This window comes from Lissotriton helveticus, chromosome 2_1 (assembly GCF_964261635.1).
Source record: "Lissotriton helveticus chromosome 2_1, aLisHel1.1, whole genome shotgun sequence".
Lineage (NCBI taxonomy): Eukaryota > Metazoa > Chordata > Amphibia > Caudata > Salamandridae > Lissotriton > Lissotriton helveticus.
The window spans coordinates 1,066,579,038-1,066,599,535 of record NC_136059.1 but is presented as its reverse complement, the minus strand read 5'-3'; the positions used below and the strand labels follow the sequence as shown (position 1 = coordinate 1,066,599,535).

At 48.9% G+C, this 20,498-nt stretch overlaps 1 protein-coding gene across 3 annotated transcripts in view; it reads right to left on the bottom strand.

Annotated features, from left to right (window-relative positions):
* Nucleotides 1-20,498, bottom strand: part of LOC144818446 (lysine-specific demethylase 4C-like) — a 1,795,190-nt gene that overhangs the window by 1,505,728 nt on the left and 268,964 nt on the right. The window lies entirely within an intron of this gene.

The window sequence follows — 20,498 nt, the reverse complement described above, 5'->3', positions numbered from 1 at the left end:
ACTGCAGTGATCTAAAGTATAAACAAGTGAAAAATATGCGTGGAGGATAAACTGGTTAGGGATTAAAGCTATAGTCACAGCGGAATGTTTGGTTGTCAGGTTTAAGCTTAGACAGCTTCATGTTGTGAACATTTACTGACTGATAGCGTGAACTAACAGTTTAAAAGGTTGCTCCTGAAGTACGACGTGCGGTATAATTTAGTGTTCCACACGTGAATTAAAAAACGGTATGCAACGCAATACCTTTCTACTGTCTCAACGCGGCTGTTTAATGTTAGATAACGCTTACCGCATAAAGAAATAGTCAAGCTCCGACACGTCAGGATATGTGCCGTGTGTGATCTCCTCTACATACTCGCATACTCGAGTTTACCGTGAAAGGAACCCTCGTTGTTTAAAGTTGGCGTGTGACGTGTGTGGGGGGGGAGTGGCTAAATACATGGAGTCTATGATGCTCCGGGTTAAATTTAAAGGGGAAGTGTAAACAAAACGTGATGATTTTACTAAATAAACGGCAATGACTATAAGACATAACCGCGGTAGTAAAGGGAAAGTTATCTCGAAAAACGATAATTAAAATGTGCATCCTCCATATTTGCTAAAGCGTTAACAAAAAAAACCTCTCAAGGCGGAGTACTCAACAACTGTGTAACATCTCAATGGTAGGTCAACACAATACCAGACACGTACGGTCAATGTTATAAATAACAATTAAATTCAGTCCGTTCATTTAACCCTTTGGGTTTCAGAGTTTGTAAATTGTATATCCAGTAGTTCTCTCTTTTTAGCAAAGTTTTTTTGTTGTCTTTGTCTGTTCGTTTCTCCACTGTTTCCAAGACACAGGCCTTAATTTGGCTGATTTGGTGACCGGCTTCAATGAAATGGGTTGCCACAACTGATTTTAATGCCTTAGTTCCAATTTAAATATACAACCAACCACAAGTTCTGTACCGCAGCCTTTTTTAGAATCAGGCCCACCAGGAGGGGGAGACCCAGGCGGTCAAAGAGAAGAAGACGTGCCAGCGAAAGAGAAGGACCCTCCACAAACACGGAATGCCACGTCCAAGAAGGACAAGAAGAAGAACAGATGATGAATAATTTGTTAATTAATATTTCTGATGTCAAATTATCAAAATTTCAAATTGCTACATTGCAAAAAGGCACATCCTTTGTCCTAACTTCCAGTACTAACCATCTAGAATTAGACATCAGTTTTTTTAAACTGATGAGAAAACTCCGTCTTCGTCACTTTTTTGAGAACGTGATCACTGAACGAAAAGAACTCAAAGAAGATACGTTGAAAGGTCTGACGAGCAAAAGTTCATACATGGCACCAATAAGCCATAAAACCCTTGATCTTTTTGAACAATATGGAGGATGCACATTTTAATTATCGGTTTTCGAGATAACGTTCCCTTTACTACCGCGGTTATGTCTTATAGTCATTGCCGTTTATTTAGTAAAATCATCACGTTTTGTTTACACTTGCCCTTTAAATTTAACCCGGAGCATCATAGACTCCATATATTTAGCCACTCCCCCCCCACACACGTCACACGCCAACTTTAAACAACGAGGGTTCCTTTGACGGTAAACTCGAGTATGTAGAGGAGATCACACACGGCACATATCCTGACGTGTCGGAGCTTGACTATTTCTTTATGCGGTAAGTGTCATCTAACATTAAACAGCCGCGTTGAGACAGTAGAAAGGTATTGCGTTGCATACTGTTTTTTAATTCACGTGTGGAACACTAAATTATACCGCACGTCGTACTTCAGGAGCAACCTTTTGAATTGTTAGTTCACGCTATCAGTCAGTAAATGTTCACAACATGAAGCTGTCTAAGCTTAAACCTGACAATCAAACATTCCGCTGTGACTATAGCTTTAATCCCTAACCAGTTTACCCTCCACGCATATTTTTCACTTGTTTATACTTTAGATCACTGCAGTATAGAGACTGAGAGTATAAATCTGTACGCATTTTCCATGTGGTTATTATTTATTAACATGAATGTATACATACAAAATAGCATGATTTCTAGAAGTGGAATATTAGAATGTATGTTTATTACTTTTTTGTAGATTTCCCTGATGAAGGCATGTAAATGCCGAAATGCATTGGAATATTGAAGTTTATGCAGTTAAACCATGGAATGATATTTTCCTAAACTCGCAATTGACCATTAATTCATATGTCGAATTATGGAACTGAAAAAGTTCATGTGAACAATGAAGTATGAGTAAAATACTTTGAAGATTTAAATGCACAGTTTCCTTGATTTAATTTGTTAGCAGAATTCGCACATTTCTGTGCCCCAGGAGACATCCATACCGACAGTGTGGGTGCTACCTTCGTTTATTTCTGCACACCATGCCACAAACTTGCCCCAATGGCAGGCGTATATTGTTTTGATGGAGGGATGCCTGGCTGCCAAAATAACAGACTTCAGGAGGAAGGTCAAAAGGGGTCAACTGTCACCGCTCAATCTCCACACAAGAAGGCAGAGTGTTGACTGGTTTGGGTGGAGGACCCTCCCCTGCTGCTGTGACAGAAGATCCTCCCAAATGGGCAGCCTGATTGGAACACCGATGGCCATGCTCAGTATACCTACCTCTCCGAGCCCAGTCCAGAGCCACAAGGATGACCTGTCGTTGCTAATCTTCTTGAGAACTTTGGGAAGGAGTGGTATGGGTCGAAAGGCGCACTAGAGGCCTGAACTACACTTGAGATTAAAAGAGTCTCTGAAAGAGAACCGCCTTGGAGACTCCAGCACACAGAACTGCTGACACTGCGCATTCTGGGCAGTGGTAAACAGATCCAACCAAGGCTCTCCCCACTGCTGAAAGAAACCGTGCACCACCTCTGAATGGAGACCCCACTCATGATCTGCTAGGTATCGTCGGCTGAGTCCGTCCACCCTGGTGTTCAGAGTGCCCACCAGGTGCTGAATCCCAAGGGAAAAGCCCTGACTTTCCAGCCATCTCCAAAGACATAGGTCCTCAAGACAGATGGTTCGCAACCCCACCCTACCCGGTTTGTAGCAGTAGCACATAGAGGTGGTGTTGTCCATGAAAATCTGTAGTAGCCTTCCCTTGACGGACGGTGGAAAGGCTGTCAATGCCAGTCGGATCGCCCGGAGCTCCAACAGGTTGAGGTGAAATCCAGATTCGGCCAGAGACCACCTGATCTCCACCTCTCTCAGGTGGCTTGCCCATCCCAGGAGTGACACATCTTTAACCACCTTCAGATCTGGTTGGGGAAGGGAGAGGGGTCCGCCGCTGACACAATCTCAGTTTGTTAACCACCACTGCAGGTATTTTTTCTGTTCCCTCTGAGATCTGGACCATGTCTGAGAGATTTCACTGATGCGCCCACTGGAACTCCAGGTCCTATTGCAGAACCTACATATGCTAGAGGGCATGTGTGTCAAGAAGGATGCAGGAGGCAATGAGGCCCAACAGCTTCAGAGTCAGTCTTACGGAAATCCAGGATAGAGGCTGAAACATCAAAATCATAGCAATATCCTGGACTTGCCGTTTGGGAGGAAAGGCCCAAAACTGCACCAGGCCCAAAACAGCTCAGTAGAAAGGAAATGTCTGAGAGGGAGTCAGGTGTGACTTTGGCTCATTGATAAGTGATCCACAGGAGGTCCGCCGTAGTTTGGAGGTGCGAGCCCGCCTTCAACAGCCAGTCATCCAGATAGGAGAAGAATGGCACCCTGATCTCTGCAGATTAGCTGCAAACACAGCCAACACTTCGGTGAACACCAGACGGACACTGGGTAAGGCCAAAAGGGAGAACAGCAAACTGAAAGTGCTCATGGCCCACAGTGAATCGCAGGTTATGCCTGTGGGCAGGGAGGACAGGAATTTGGAATTAGGTGTTCTGCAAGTCCAAAGCTACCATCCAGTCTCTCGAGTCGAGGGCCGACAGGACTTCAGCAAGTGTGTGCATTTTAAACTGTTCCTTCTTGAGGGCGAAATTGAAAGGGCGCAATTCTAGGATAAGACGAAAGCCTCCACAATCTTAGGCACCCAAAAGTAGCAGGGATAGCAACCATGACCTACTTCTGGCGTTGGCACCCTCTTGATTGCCAAAGAGAGCTGTGACTTCCTGGTGGAGCAAGGAGAGATGGTCCTCCGTATGTCTGTCCCAAGTAAGTGGCATGAGTGGAGGAGTAGTCATGAAGAGGAGGAAGTATCCCCTCCGGACAAATTGGAGAACCCATTGGTCTGATGATACAGACCTCCAGTGGAGCGGTTGATGGTGTATATCTGCCTCCCACTGGGTGCCCTTGATGGTAAGAGGGCACACTAGAGGGGTTTGGGTAATGCAGCTTTTGGGGGTGAGGTGTATGGTGGACTGGCCCAACCTCTGGCTGCCTGACCCATGGGGTATGTGGGTATTATGTCCTCAGCCACGCAGAGGCTGGGAAGCTTGCACACCACAGTGGCTGAGAGGGTACAGACGTGACTGGAAACCCATTATGTGGACATGAAAGGAGTAAGGGTGGTTGGCGAGGGGCCATGGAAAGGCCCAAGGACCTGGACGTAGCGCTACGGTCCTTAAGGCGCTACAGCGGTATATCTGTACTTGCCTCCTATGAGACGGGAGCCATCAAATCGCATGTCCATAAGCGATGCTTGGACATCACCTGAAAAGCCAGTTCTCAGGCAGGTGTGGCGCTGTCGGTGACTGGGTCATACGACGGCCCTCCAGCTGCGTGTTGGAGTTGGGGATCAGAATGGGGACAGCGCTGCTGCCGGGAGTGCACACATTGGGATCAGCACTGGGGAAGGCCGAGGTGGTATGACCGGCAGCTATCCAGATCCATCTGTGTATCCAAGTGGTCCGACTGGCGCCGGAGCCGCCAGAGTGCAGCAAGTAGGGGCCCCTACCAAACCTACGGGGCCTGAATGCGAGTTGGCGGGAGCGGAACGCTCAAATGGGAGGTGAATGGCCTCAAAACTCTTAGGAGTTGAGCAGGGGTCGATTCGGCTCCCGGAACCCTGGGAAGCATGAAACCGACCCAGGCGCTAGCTCAACAGCAGAGCCTGGCCTCGAATGGCGATGCTCCCGCGTCTCGTCAGCAAGCAGACGAGGTGAAGTCAAAGACCTCTTTGACCTCTTCGACTTGTTACTCTTCTTGTGATGGAACTTACCCGACGACTTCAAGAGCTGCAAAGAACTTGGGCTCCGCTACCGATCCTGGGACCTTCCTTTCAACCGGGATCGAGACTGTTGTGGTGTCACAAGACGAGCCGCCAGGTGCTTGAGGGTACGTTCCCTCAAGGCCTTCAGATTAATTACACGACAGTTGGAGCACGTCTCCACGTCATGGTCGCGTTTAAGGCACCAGAGGCAAACAAGGTGCAGGACTGCCACCGATCAGTGACAGGTGTCACAGGGCTTGAAGCCTTCCTTCCCAGATGACATCCCTGCCACACCAGGAGATTCTCGAAAAAAAGTTCAACAAAAGTAAAAAAAAAAAAAAAAAAGGCTAGTCAATAAGTGACTAGAGGATATCTCTCTCCAGATCTGCACTGACTGGTGTGGAAAGAAAAGAACTGATGTCAGCATGCTGGAGTGGCACCTATATGGGCACTGTACGTGACTTTCGGAATGAATGCAGCTGACGCCACGTGGAAATGATCTCTGCCACCTACCGGTGCCTGGGGTACTGCTGACGAAAAAAAGTCCAGATCCAGTCTGACGCTTGCGAATAATTTTAAGGTAAGAAATCTGCACTTAGAAGTCTCTATCAGATAGATTATGACCTCTCCTCCAAAGGATACCGTTTTTTAGATTGGGCATCCAGTATTGCTCAAAGGCATTTTATCTTGTGGACTGGGCAAGTTGTAGACTTTGAGGTTTACTTGCAGACCCAGACTGGTTAATGTCTTGAGGCAAAACGGGTAATGTTTAACTTTGTCTCCGCTGGTGACATACCCTTTGCTAACCAGTTGTCCAGGTAAGGATAGACGAATATGTTCTGTTTCCTTAGATGGGCTGCGATGACAGCCATACATTTTGGAAAAGTTACTGGAGCTGATTTTAGTCTGAAATGTAGGGTCAGTCCAGCTACACAAGGAATGGTGGATGAGGACTAAAAGAAGGTGCGTGCCACCAGTGATTCTATTGGGTGAGAGTCCTTTTAAATAAATAGCGATCCTCCCCCCCCACCCCTCCCAGCCCCCCCAACCCCCCCCCCGTAGTGGGTATTTTAGAGAGGCCTAAACACTATCCAGAATGACTTCTCTCTCCTTTGGTTATAAGGATTATAAAAACCTTAATGAACAATTGTGAAGGGGCTCAAACTGAGCTTCTATCAAAAAAGTAAGAACCAGGCTCAAATCCCACTGAGGCATAACAGAAGGGATGGGAAAAAACACACTTGTCAGACACTTCAGGACTTGGAAAACAATGGGGAACCTGAGAAGGGAAGGATGATCTGAACGGCAAAGGAAAGCCGACAAAGCCTCTACATATACCCCTTCATCATACCAGAGGCACAACTTTTCAAGACTACAGAACGGGCAAACTTGGCAATGTCAGGAGGCTGTGTTTTGAAGGGGTAATGCTGCTGTGTTTTGAAGGGGTAGACTGCTGTGTTTTGAAGGGGTTAATCTGGAGATCTGTGCACCAAGTGACAAACCTGTGCCACTCCCCAGAAAAAGCCATTTTAGTGGAGGAACAGCACACAGGTAAGATCGTATTCACCATGTCGTCAGACAGTTGAAAAGCAGTTAAGTGTCCTACTCAATATCCATGCATGAAGGTAAGGACTTTAGAGATTCAGGAGGCAGACCTGCCCCTCTTACTGGGGCAGAACCTGAGGTATCAAGGAAATGGGGCTAAAAACACAGTGAAGACAGTTTGACTTCAACTGAAAAGCGTGCCCCAAGCCTACTTGCACCAGATACTGGAGGACACACAACGTCAGGAAAAGTGAATTGAAATGATTGGAAAGAGAATCACATGAGACATTAGCCATTAATCCAAGATGCTCTTCACAACCTCCAGGTGGAGCCACCACTCGTGGTCGGCAAGATGACGCCGACTCAAGTTGTCAGCTCTACAGTTCAGCAAGCCTACTAGATGATTCACCACCATCCATATTCCGTGGTTGTGCACCCAGGATCAGACCTTCAGAGGTTCTCGACAAATAGACTGGACACTACTCCCTTCTGCTTGTTGGCAAAACGTAAGATAAGCATTTGCAATGCAATAGGTCTCGCATTAACAAGAGTTTAAGCTATTGGCAATAAACTCTCGCAAATGCGAAATCTATTACATTGCAAATATTTGTTTTTTAGCTAGTGCCCAAGCAGCGCTTTCACATTTATTAAGGCCCCTCTCCTTTCTTTAGGAAAGCCACGTCTAAAGAAAGGAGCGTGTCTGACATTAAAGTGAAACCACGGCAAGGGGGCTTTGACAAAAAAAAAGTATCTGTCAAGTTGACAGACAGATAGATGGCTTTTTGGGGTAAAAGCGCCCAAGCTGTGCTTTCACTTAAATGTCGGCTGCGTAACTTCCTTTAGACGTGGTTTGTGTAAAGAAAGGGGCGCTGCCTCTATGAATGTGAAAGGGATGCATGGGCGCTAGTAAACAAATTAAATAAGTAAGCGTGGCCGCTAAATGCGGACCGCACTAAAATAAACAAACAAACCATGGCCGCTATAATTAAAGCAGACCGCCATTAGTAAAAATATTAATAAAAGCGGGCGGCGTGCTGCGAGGTAGGGGGTGAAATTGGGAAAGAGCATTAAATAAATTAGTGTGCACCGATTTATAAAGCAGACCATGTAACAATACCAGTAAACGGTCCAGTCGTTATGGGAGTTAACAAATGCAGTCAAGGCGGTACCAAGGAGGGACTAATAAACCTAATACGGACTCTGAAGCCAGCATTTACAAAGGACAATAAACACAAGCCAGTTAAAAATTAGGGCGTAGAGTGGGCGGGGCTTCAGAGCCATACTCCACTACTGCATGCCTCGCAGCAGCGCACGTGAAAAAAATATACGTATTAATAGACAATTTTCTGTTACATCCGCCTCACTCATCTAAACTAGTTTTTATCCGACACAGAATCACAGATATGCAGAATCTCCCTAGGGGCATTTCGGAACATACATTCATCGTCATGACAGTGGATAAAATGGTGAAAAGGCCAGACAAATTAGTGAATGGGTGCACGATACCTGGTAGGCACCTTAGTAGTGATTTTTTAAACAATTTATTAGCTTTTTACTATTGCATTACATGAATGTAGGCATAGCAGTTGATATAAGCAACATAGTTTCCTGGGGCCCCCAGGGGTGGGTGGTAGTTCTAAGGCCACAGGCTTGGTTATGTGGTTCTCTGTAGCTATTATGTGGTATGAAAGTAGGTCTCATTGCCTGCCTTTCTGTTGAAGAGTGGTTTGTACCCGGTCTTTGAAACTACCAGTGTGAGTGGTTAACCGGGGGTTGGAACTGGGGTGATCATAACTGAGCAGACTTGTGGTGCCTCTGATGACGCCTAAAAGTAAGGACCATTCTAACTTTGTATGCATTTATGAGGGGAGGGGGGTAGTGCCGGGGAGATGGGGGGGTGGGGGGAACACTTCAGGCGTGTGACTCGGTTGAGGCGGAGCTTTATATAGCCGGGTCCCGTATTCCAGACAGATAGAAGAAGTGACTACTTCCGTGGGAGGGGGCATGGGTTTTGTAGCCTGACTCAGGTTTTCTGGTGGCGACGATGGTCACTGAGCATTGGCTAGGTGATGACAGAATTGGTGCAATATTGTTGCGAATTTCGTTGAGATGTGTGTCCTGCGCACCCCCTGTGTCTTCCTCTGCTGAGTCCCATTTTCGGAACACTCCCTCCCAGGCCGCCAATGGGGGTCCCTCTGCGGTTCTCCAATGCATCGTTGGCCCTCTCTTCGCTAGCAAGAGGACCAGTGAAACAAACAGAGTTTTATGCCTGCGGAAGATCCTTAACCCGCTGGCTTCCCAGGTATTATTGTCAGGGAGCCCTATTAACTCCCACAATGTCTCATGTATCGTTTTCCAGTAGGGCTGTATCGTGGGGCATAGCCAGAACATAGGTTTAAATGTCGCTTCTGGGGATTGACATCTTGGGCATACAAATTATGTGTCTGGGTAAAAGCGTTGGAGCTGCGTGGGGGTGAAGTATGCACGATGTAGTATGCAGAATTGTATGTTTTTAAAACGGGAATTCCACAACACTTTCTTTGGATATTCCAGGGCGTGCTCCGATTTCTTTTTATGCAGCAGGCGTCCTATCTCATCTTCCCATTTTTGCCTCAGCTGGGAGAGTGTAGTGGCAGTTAGGTCTCAAATTGCCTTGTAAAGCCAGGTTATTAAGTGCCGCCCTGGTCCCATGTGAAGAATTGTGTGAAGTGCTGGGTGCGTCATCAACTCTTCCCCGGATAGGTCCCAACGGGGTGGCTGCTGTGTCGCCTTTAGGTAGACCTACTAATGGACACAAAGGGGTTTATAGGGAAGTGTAACACGACGTGCGGTGGAGCCACATCATACATGCCCACGTCATCCTCACCTGCATGGATGTGCATCGCGGTCGACGAACACCCGGGAGGAGTTGGCGACATAGGGCTGCCACAGTCATGGATTTGAGGCGGTTTCCGCTAAATGGCGCCCCGCCGTCCAGCGTGATAACCACTGGAGCTGTGCTGCTAGGAAGTAGACCTCTAAGGAGGGAGCTCCCAAATCCCCCTTGATCTATCGTGAGTTGCAATTTTTCGAGGGCCACTCTCCGGCGCCCGCCGCCCCATTTAATGGAGCTCAATAGAGTGTACAGCTCTCTGAAGGAGCGAGGGGGAGTAACAGGGGTGTTGGCAAAATAGTAGAGGAATAGTGGCACTTGGATCATTCTAGCCAAGGCCACTCCACCCATGGGGGCCAGAGGCAGGGTCCTTCAAAAGTTCACTATTGCTTTGGCCCCCACCAGAGCCCTGCAACGATTTTCCTCGAACAGGTCTGCAGGGGAGTGATATAGTCTCACACCGAGGTATAGCAGGGCGCAGTTACTCCAAGTTATGCGCGAGCATCCAACACTTATCTCCCGTGGTGGGAGATTTGGACTTAGGGGATATATAGTGAACTTCGCCCAATTGACTCTGAGTTCCGTTGTGGCCGTGAAATCCGACAGTATGTCCCATAAGGGGCGGAGGTCGGCTGTGAGGTCTGATATCCCTTAGGTAAAGCAGCAAATCGGCTGCATATAGGGACAGTATGTGTGTGGTGCCCGCTATTAAGATGCCCCAAGTCTCAACCCTCCCAACGCAGTTCAAAGAGATACGACCATGTCAGGGTATCTAATGCCTTTTCCAGGTGCAGGACCAAGCAGGCCACCCTGGGGTAGCAGACCTGGGCCTGATCCTGGACCTGGAACAGTTTGCAGATATTTTGGGGCGTGTTTCTGCCTGGTACGAACACTTTCTGGTCAGGGTGTATAAGCTGTGGGAGTATCGGGTTCAGCCGGTCCGCTAATATCTTACCTAGAATCTTACAGTCGGCCGAGAGTAATCTAATTAGCCTCTACGAGGCTAACTGCACCGGGTCTTGGTCGGGCTTCAGTATCGAAATTATGAGGGATTCCCGCAACGAGCTGGGCAGCTCCCCCCCCCCCCCTTCTAAGGCTGCCGCGTACATTGTGGCCAACTGCTGTGCCAACTGCATGGCAAAGACGCTGCAGTATTCTAGGGGTAAGTCATAAGCCATCCATCCCGGGGGCTTTGTTCAGGATTAGAGCCTGGCTTGCTTGTTTCACGTTCGAAGACGTGATCGCCACCTCAAGGATGTCTCGGTCATCGGTTGGGATCTGGGGTATTGTGAGAGCGTTGAGGAATCGATCGGCTATCCTCTGACCCTCTTGCATAGGATTTCGATACATCATTGCATAGCAATTATGAAAGAGTTGCAAGATATCGGTTTGGGAGGTCGCGGCTCCTCCAGCGGGGTCATATATTTCCATGACTAGTCGCATGTCTTAGGACTGGCGGGCCATCCCCGTCGCCCGCTCTATGTTTTTTGGTTGCATATACCTTAAAGTTATATCGCGCATGCCTGCTAAGCACTCCTTGGCCTCCCGAATCTGGGCAGAAGTTGCAGACTCTGAGTCCTTAGTCATAGCTGCTAGCTTAAGCTCTGCTTTTTCCAGGCGATGCTCAAGAGCCATGCAGGCTCCTGCTATCTGCCTGATGCAGGCCCCACGCACGGCTATTTTAAAAGCGTCCCATTCCAGTGTCCTTGAGAATGCCGGGTTAGTATTGTTATGAAAGTAGTCCGTGATCGTGGCAAAATACTGGGTCTTCCAAACACGGCCGCTGTAATTTCCAGGTCAGGACTGGCGGGTGAGGCGGCCGCCAGTTAAAAGGTGCACATCATGATTAGAGGCCACTCTTCCTAGGTAGTCTGTTTGTTGGATTATGGGAAGTATTGTTGTCGAATAGAGGAACCGGTCAAGGCGCACTTGTAGGTTGTGGGGAATCGAATGAAGGGAGTAAAGCCTGGAGGTTGGGTTCCGACTCCCCCAGACATCCGCCAGGGACCAATGCTGCTTCCACAATCGAAACCGCTCAGCATGCACCCAAACAGAGGAAGCGGCTCGTGTGGAGTGTGATCGGTCCAAGGATACGTCCAGTGTACAATTGTAGTCAGCCCCCCAGTATCCATGGTGATGACATAAACTGCGCTAGGACAGTTGAGAGTCCCAAAACTGTCCTTGGTCAACATTGGGGGCGTAAATGCTGCCTAAAAGCAAGGGCTGTCCGTCTGGCAAATGCGCAGTACATGGTAGCACAAAAGGTGCCACGCCAACGCCTCTGCACACTGTCTAGTTCAGTGTTTGTGAGGTGCCTTTCCTGAAGCAAGAGAATCTGTGCTTTTTGGTGCTTGGCATTAAAGTAAACTGCATGTCGCTTACGCACTGTGTGCGTTCCGCTGATTTTGAGGGTTAGTAGGTTAATGTCTGCGTGCGCTAGCATAGCTCAGCATGTATCAAGTCGTTACCACGACTTGCGTTGGAGGGGGTGCGGACTTAGGAATTTTTTAATTTACTATTCCAACACCAGCCTACGTACAGTAGGGAAGGTGTTGGATAGTAAATCAAAAAATTCCTTGTCCTGCCGCTCCCTCCAGCGCAAGTCGTGGTAACGACTTGCGTTGAAAAGACCGCGTTGTAACGGCACGGCAGTGTAACAGCCGCGTCGTAAAGGCTGTTCACCGCTTACAACTAACATCCTAATGTATCGCGGGGTTTGGGGTATGGGGTTCAGTGCCCACTGTCTGCCATAGCCTATGCTGTCGAGTGTAGTGTCGGAAGGGCCTGGTGCACCTGGGGGGTAAAGTGCGCATTTTTGGGCGGATGACAGGTGGGTTTTCGCTTGTGCTCCTGAACATAAACTTAAGTAAGAGTTTCACCTAGGTTCACTTTTAGTCCAGAGCGGCGTTTCCTTTCAGATGAGCGTGTCCGCTTTGTGGTGAGTCACCAGGGGCGGGGTCATTAAATCTGCCCTGGATATACTTGTGTCTCTGGAGTTGTCCCTGTATGAGAAGATGTGTGGGCCATCCTCCCTGTCCGAGGTCCCCGCAGCCATGTCCAGGTTAGCCACCATCTGTAGGGCTCTCCTGCGCTCCACTATCTTTTCTTCGAGATAGGGGGCCAGTGATCAGGTTCTGGCTGCTCAGTCCTTGCCTTCTAGGGCCTCTTTTCCCTCGTGGGCGTCGGCTTCGTGGTTCTCTTGGGCTGCCTGCTGCTTCCTGGCTCGAGCTGCCCCGGGTGTTGACTTCTGCCCAGTCGAATACCGCCTTTGGTCTGCAAAGAACTGCGTTCCTCTGTGATGTATGACCCTGAGACTAGCTGGGAACAGCAACAAGTATTGGATCCCCCTTTGGAGGAGCATGCTCTATGTATCCAGGAAAGTGGTCCTTTGTTGCTGCACTGCCTGGGAGTAGTCCAGGAAAAGCATTGCCATCTTGTCTTCTACTTGAAGCGGGCCATGTTGTCTGGCTGCCCTCAGCGCCACATTACAATCCCGAAAGTAGAGTAATTTCAGAAGTAGTGGCCGCCGGGGGTGTCCCTGGGGAGGCCACCGGGCGGGGACTCTGAGTCCTCTCTAACGAGAAAAAGGGCATAAGCTCGTTGTTTGGGGTGAACAATTTGAACCAAGTTTCAATGTATTTCTCCGGGTGGGATCCTTCTACCCCCTTCGGAAGGTTGATCACACGAATGTTACTGCGGCGGGATCTCCCTTCTAGGTCATCCACTTTCTCCTCCAACTTGGCTATACGAGTGTGAAGGTTTCACAGGATGTCTTGTTGGGATTTAAGTAGGGGTTGAAGTGTGGCTAAAGTTTTTTCACCGTCTGATACCTTATCAGTCAGCTTCCAATGATCATCCCAGAGCAGCCCGAGATCCGAGGACAGGGCCCCAAACCGGTCCTCCATTGTGATTCGAGAGTGTTCAATTGCTGCCAGTACTTTAACCAGTTTATTGGACATCACTTGCGAAGTGGACTTGTCAGTTGTTTGAGATACGTCTGGATCCAGTGAAGGCAGATGGCATTCCCGGGACGTAGTTTGTGGTCCAGTTGCCTGGTGTTGGCGCCCCATGGTCTGCTCATTTGCGCAATAGGATCATCTACTCACCCATGCTCTGGGGCAACCCAGCGCCCGCAGGCCTTTTTATCCATCAGCGTGCTGCCGCCGCTTCCTTGTGACCAAGTGTTGGGGCCTTTCAGGGTCGGTGTATATCTCAGCGCGGCACGTGAAGGCAGCAATGTCTCTGCCGGCAAGCTAGACCCTCTGTCAGAGAGGGGGGGGGTCTCACCTCTCTTGTCTGCTCCACTGGGCTCAGTCCGCGCGCAGGGCACCAGGGTCTGTGGTGGTTCCTCAAGAGCAGGTCCCTCGCCCTCCACGCCGGTCAGAGTCATTTGTCTTGTGTCGCACCCAGGGATCTGTTGTGTGGTGCTAGACGGTCGACGCCCACTCTCAGTTAACCCTCAGTATCTTAGGTACGCGCCCGTAGACCAGGGGTACCGTCTTATTCTTTCCTCCCCTCGCTCGGTCTTAACCAGTTGCCCCTGTTACTGTGTCACTGGGCGTTCAGCGATGAGCGTCTTCTCTCAGCCTGGTCTCGATTGCCCCCTGGGGTCCTTTCCGCGAGATCCCCTCTTGGATGCTCCCGCAGGTGTCAGACGTGGGGAGGGCTGCAGATAGGACAACTCTCTAGCCCCTGGGGGAAGGGTCTATGCTCCGTGTCCCTGGCTGAGTTGTGGTGTCCAGAGGGAGGGTCCCTTTTCCTCTGCTTCTCCTAGCCAGTTGTTCAATGGCGTCCTTCCCCCCGCGTGTTCCAGGGGCCGGCTGCCAAACATCCAACAGTTCTGGGGAGGCTTCTGACCTTTTGTCTTTCCCTGCTTTTCCCTCTTTGGGGGGCTTTCAGTGCTCAAAATAGTGGCTTTCTTGGTGGGGCTGCCTCACTATGCTAATGGGTTTGCACGGGTTGGTGGGCCCCGGGCATCGGCAGTGCCATGGGTCGGCCTTCTTGTGTCTTGTTTCCAGAAGGGGGGGCATCTCTGGGGGGGGTCTACATCTTTCTTCCCCCTCTTTCTGCACAGGGTTGTTTTCCTCTCTGGTTTTTGCAGTGGTAATGGTCTCCTACGGAAGCCCCCTGCTCCTCCAGAGGTCCGTGAAGGCCAGATCTCCCAGTAGCGTGCCCCAAGGCATTACTGCCACTGGGTTTATGCAACAGGTGCGACGCTCACCTGTATGGTGGTTGCGGACGTGTCTTGGGTTCTATGCTGGGTAGGTATTTGTCTTCTACCAGGACGGAATGTTGGGCAGCTCGCAGTTTCGCTCCCTGGCTCTACGGCTGCTTTCCGTTCCTCTAGGGGGCTGCCATTTTGAATCTAGTGCTGCTGCAGGGGTGTGTGCCTCTGGAGCCGTGCACTCGTTTTCCGTTGCTGGTGTGTCTCTGGCTCAACGATGGGCAGATGCCTGCTTTCCTGCCAGCTCGATGTGTAGGGTGACTCTCAGTGCAGTGGAGCTCCCTGGCTCCTCATCTGCCTGCCGTTTGCCTAGGGGGCCGCATTTTGGCATGCGTCAGCCTTGGCTTCACGCAGTCCTGTTTACCACCTCCTGGTGCCGCTTCTCCTTGTGTGGCCGCTTCAGGGGATAAGACCTACCCATGGTTCCTGCCTCGATACCCCAGCAGGCCCCACCAACCAGGATAAATCGGCGTTTTCAAAGGCTGGTGGCCGGGGCTCTACTCAAGCGCGTCCGCCATCAGCTGTCAGACTCCTCGTCTGCCTTCAGAAGCCCAAGACTCCAACAGGACTAGCTGCAGTTTATAATTAAATTCCTTTATTTTTACCTTAGCCACTTCCCCAGGCACATTAGTAGTGATAGTAGTGACCACAATTTAGGTAGTCGCCAAAGAAACATTTGAGATCAATCAGAGACAGATGTGCACTTTATGAGAGGAAAGTTTTTTTTGCTGCAACAAAAAACATAGGAAAGAGGAATAAAATGCAATAAATCTAAAATGTGCAACCCTCCTCAGACAGCAAATACTTGCAAAAACTTCAAGTAGAGAGAGTAAATGAAATTAAAAGGAAAAAGAAGCATCTCCGATCACTGTGATGGAATGAAGCTAACTAGATATGGAAGTTATCACACAAAGAATATATTGACAAGTAGCAGACACTTTCCTTGGGTTGGGGGAAGGAAGGGAGAGCAATGTCCCATCCCATTGTTATCATCTAAAAGTCATAACTCATACTTTCCAAGCAGAATATTTTTGCTGCCTTAAATAACAAGGAATTTGTAGATGTATAGGAAGTTAGATCAAAGGTGAAGAAAACAGTCAGTCAGTCAAAAGCTTTTTATTATCGGTTAAAAACTATAAAAATGAGATAGTTAAAACATTCTCAAACAGCAATACTATGTACATATAAATATTAAGAAACACTAAAGGACCACAAAGGACAACGTGCTTAAATATAAAATCCAAATAAAAGAAGAAAAAAAAGACACATGCGTTGGTATCCAACAGAAAAACAAGGGTTTCCTGCTGAACCGCCTAGGAGGTTTAAAATGTGGGGGGATCTCCCATGTTATGTTTTTTTGTTTACCTTTAATATTGCACACCTTGTGAACCACATGGACAAAATAAATTTTGAAGTTGCATATACAGCCAGAAAGGTCGTATCGGTTTTAAAAATTCTAAAAGTCCCGTATACCACTGTACTTGCAGAATTGAATTAACCATTTGGCTCTTGCCCTGGAATAGGAGGGGCAAAAGAGCAGAACGTGTAGATCTGTCTCTCTGCTACCCTCACATCCTGGGCAAGTGCTCACAGGGACTGGGACTTTTAACCACTTGTCGTGGCTTCCCTAAAGAGGAGTGAGCCATGCCTGAACTGGACATATAATTTCTTGGCCAGGGGTGGCTGTATGAGGTCCAGGAATGTCTCAAAATTAGGGTGGACCTTGGTCTCTAAGAAGGTCTTAGTGAGCCTGCCCAAAGAAGAGTTAGTTAATAGGAGTGCCCTGCCATGCTCTTTCAGCGCCAAACTCGAGGTTTTTCTGGGGAGCAAGGCACAAGCCTCCTCCGGGGAGGACCAACGGTCCCCCCTACCCATAGACTGAGAGAGGTGCTGAATGTACTTCAACCATGGGATCCTCCTCGCGCCCCTTCTGGCTAGCAAGTCCCGCAGGTCCTCCCTATAACTCTCAAGTTCCGGGGTAACCCAAAGCCGTCTCCAGTATAGCAGTGGACGATTTGAAACGACCTCCTGGATAGGAGCCAGGCCGATGTCCAACCTTAGGGGGACAAGGGCTGTACTCCGAGGAAGTCACAAAAGGCGCCTCATGAAACTATTCTCTGTGAGGGATAGAGGAGCCACGCTTGCATGTCCCCATAGTTCCGCCCCGTAAAGCGCGCCACCTCTAGCTTGAGCCTTGTAAATTTCTGATCTCTTGACTGGGTGAGAGTACTCTGCTTAATTCAGAGACTCTGTCCATCACCACCCGTTGTTGTAAATAATTTTGTCCACCCTAAGCGTGGAAGGGTATACTCAGATGTGAGTCCCTTGCTCATTGCACCATCAGGATTCAAGCAAACCGGGCCGAAGACGCCTGAAATGGCAGAAACCGGTCCCCGGAAGCTTGTTTCCTTCCCAGTGTAAGAATTGGCTTTTGTAGTCTGGTCTGCCCTGTTCCCATGGTGCACTGGGCCAGGGACAGACTAATTTGCATACAGCCAGGTTCTGAAACTGGGATGGTGCAATGAGCTAAAAAACGGTGTTGGATCTAGCCCTGATCTCTTGACTGGGTGAGAGTACTCTGCTTAATTCAGAGACTCTGTCCATCACCACCCGTTGTTGTAAATAATTTTGTCCACCCTAAGCGTGGAAGGGTATACTCAGATGTGAGTCCCTTGCTCATTGCACCATCAGGATTCAAGCAAGCCGGGCCGAAGACGCCTGAAATGGCAGAAACCGGTCCCCGGAAGCTTGTTTCCTTCCCAGTGTAAGAATTGGCTTTTGTAGTCTGGTCTGCCCTGTTCCCATGGTGCACTGGGCCAGGGACAGACTAATTTGCATACAGCCAGGTTCTGAAACTGGGATGGTGCAATGAGCTAAAAAACGGTGTTGGATCTAGCCCTGATCTCTTGACTGGGTGAGAGTACTCTGCTTAATTCAGAGACTCTGTCCATCACCACCCGTTGTTGTAAATAATTGTAAATTTCTATAGGCGGTCCCATCAGTTTGAGAGAAGATTCATTAAAAACTTTTAGGATGCCACCTGAGGACTGAGCAAGCTTCAAATTAGCTTTAGCGATCTGTGAGCCCCATTCCATTCTGTCATTTAAGGTGACCCCCAGATACTCAAAAGTGGATACTCGATCGAGAGCTATTCCGTCCAGGTGCGGATGGGGGCAATTCGGGTGATTCAAATTGTACACTGTTAGAATCGGCTGGTCTCTAGTTGGCAGAGGTATACACTTCTGACAAATAGGGACCGACCTCCTCTAGTCAGGGCAAGGGGATCACACACTCAGATAACCCCCGCTCACCCCCTTGGTAGCTTGGCAGAGCAGACAGGCTTATCTCAGAGGCAGTGTGTTAAGCATTTATGACCACATACAGTAATAAAGTGAATACACCACAAATGGAAACAACACAGAAGGTATTATAAAAATAAGGATGTTTATATAAGGCTTAGCACAAGACCAAATAAAGACAAAAATATACCACAATCTTAATAAATACTCTTTGGAAGGAAAAATAATAGTTCAGGTCAAGTTTCTTCTTAGCAAATGTTCTTTAGCAACAAAAGCAATCTTCTTCTTTAAACACAGTTCTTGGCAACAATGTAACCCCCACAGGAGTCACACGACGTCGAGGCAAAGCCATTCCAAAGGTTCGGCGTCGACCGCGAGGAGCGCTACGTCGAGCCCGGAGTCGAAACAGACCCCACAAACACAGTACCTTTTAGAATGAAGCAAATGATGATCCACGGCGTCGAGATGTACCGGCGTCGAGTCGTCGGCGATCGGGCCTCGGAGTCGGGGCGATGTGCAGCGGCGTCGACAGGTGTCAAGCTGGAGCAGCGCTCACGGTGGCGAAGCAGGATACGGCGTCGTCGATGTCGTTGTTGCAAGAGTGAGCAGCATCGAGAGGGGCTGCGGCGTCGAGGCGATCAGCAGCGGCGTTGCTACTGGCGTCGATCTGGCCGGGCGGCCGGCGTCGAAGGTGCGGGACACTGGAGCCGTTACTCACGATGTCGAGCTGGATTCGGCGGCGTCCGACGACGTCGAGATTGCTGGTTTCTTTCAGATGTGCTGGACTCCCACGTTCCAGCAACAGGCAATTTTAGCAGATGGTGAAGTCCTTTAGCCCTGTGACTTCAACAGGAGACTGGCACTCTTCCAGCCCTTGGAGATTTTCTTGGCAAAGCTTGAGAGTACACCTCAGTTCCTCTCTCCTTGTTCCTTGGCAAAAATAAAGAAGCAACTGCAGGATTCCCCCCAGCAAACAGCACTCTGGCAGAAGGGGTAGGCAAGTCCTTGGATCAGCAGGCTTCTTGTCTTTGGTATAGGTTTCCTTGTCAGAAGTGATCTAAATTCTTTGGTTCAGGGGTCCTTCTCTTATACCCCTTTTCTGCTTTGATCCCTTTGTCCATGCAGGGGGATTTCCCCCGTCCTGGGTTTGTTGTGGGTGTTGCCAGGCCGAGGCACCTGGCCTATTCACTGTGCAGGGCAGGGTCCTCAGCCGCCCAGCAGGAGGTGGAGCCAGTATTGTCACTGGCAGGGGCAGGGCCATCAGTTGCCCGGCAGAAGGTGGAGCCAGTATTGTGTCAGGCAGGGCAGGCTATCAGGAACTACTCTTCCCCCACTCTAAACGCAAATGCCTCATTCACCCCACACTGACTCATTCAGACCTCTGGAGCCACCCAGCTCCTGTCATACACACAAAAACCAGCAGAGACCGGTAGACAGTTAGACAAGAAACTAGTCACTTTCTAAAAGTGCTAGTTTCAAACTCAGAATCTAAAAACCATCCATCCTAAAGGATGTGTTATCAAATTCTGAGTTCAGGGATACTAAACTCTACTTTCCACCATGCTCTCCGAGTCTGTTAGGATTATATAGTGTAATAATTCCAGCAGCCCAGTCTGGCCTAAGGAGAGCAGGTAGCCTTACAATAGTGAAAAACGAAATTGGCTGTAATTCACTAAAAGGACATGCCGCACACATCAGGGCTTGTCCTACCTTATGCTTACAATGCACCCTGCCTTTGGGCTTACCATAGGGGTGACTAACATGAAGTTAAGGGAAGGTTTTAGGGACTGGCAAGTAGGTGTACTTGCGCAGTCAGCATGGCAGTACCAGACTGCACGCAGGTTCTGCAATGGCAGACCGTAGACATTTTTTTCTAGGCCGCTTCTGTGAGTGGCACAACCAGTGCTGCAAGCCCACCAGCAGCATCTGTATTTACAAGCCCTGGCACTCCTGGTGCACTCTACTAGGGACTGACAGTAAACCAAATAAGCCAAACATGGAATCCAATTAATATATCAATTTAACATAGGGAGCACTTGCACTGTGGCACTGATCAGCAGTGGCACAGTGCCCAAAGCAATATTCGAGCAAAACATCGTAAACAGAGGAGGCAAAACGACAATAAAAATGGAGGATAGACTCATGCCAATGATGCCAGGTCTAACATACACCATATACTTTGTTTTAGAGAATGAATATGCTACTTACCAGTATGCATCTGTTCTTGGCATGTAGGGCTGCTAACATTCATATCTTAGCATTAGATCGCCGCCTAGTGTTGGGCTCGGATGATCGCACATTGTTGTCCTGGAAGAGTCTTCGAAGTATCCTGAGATAGGTGGCTCCTCCCCTGGACTACAGTGCGCATGGGCATCGGCTCCATCCCCAGATTGTTTTTC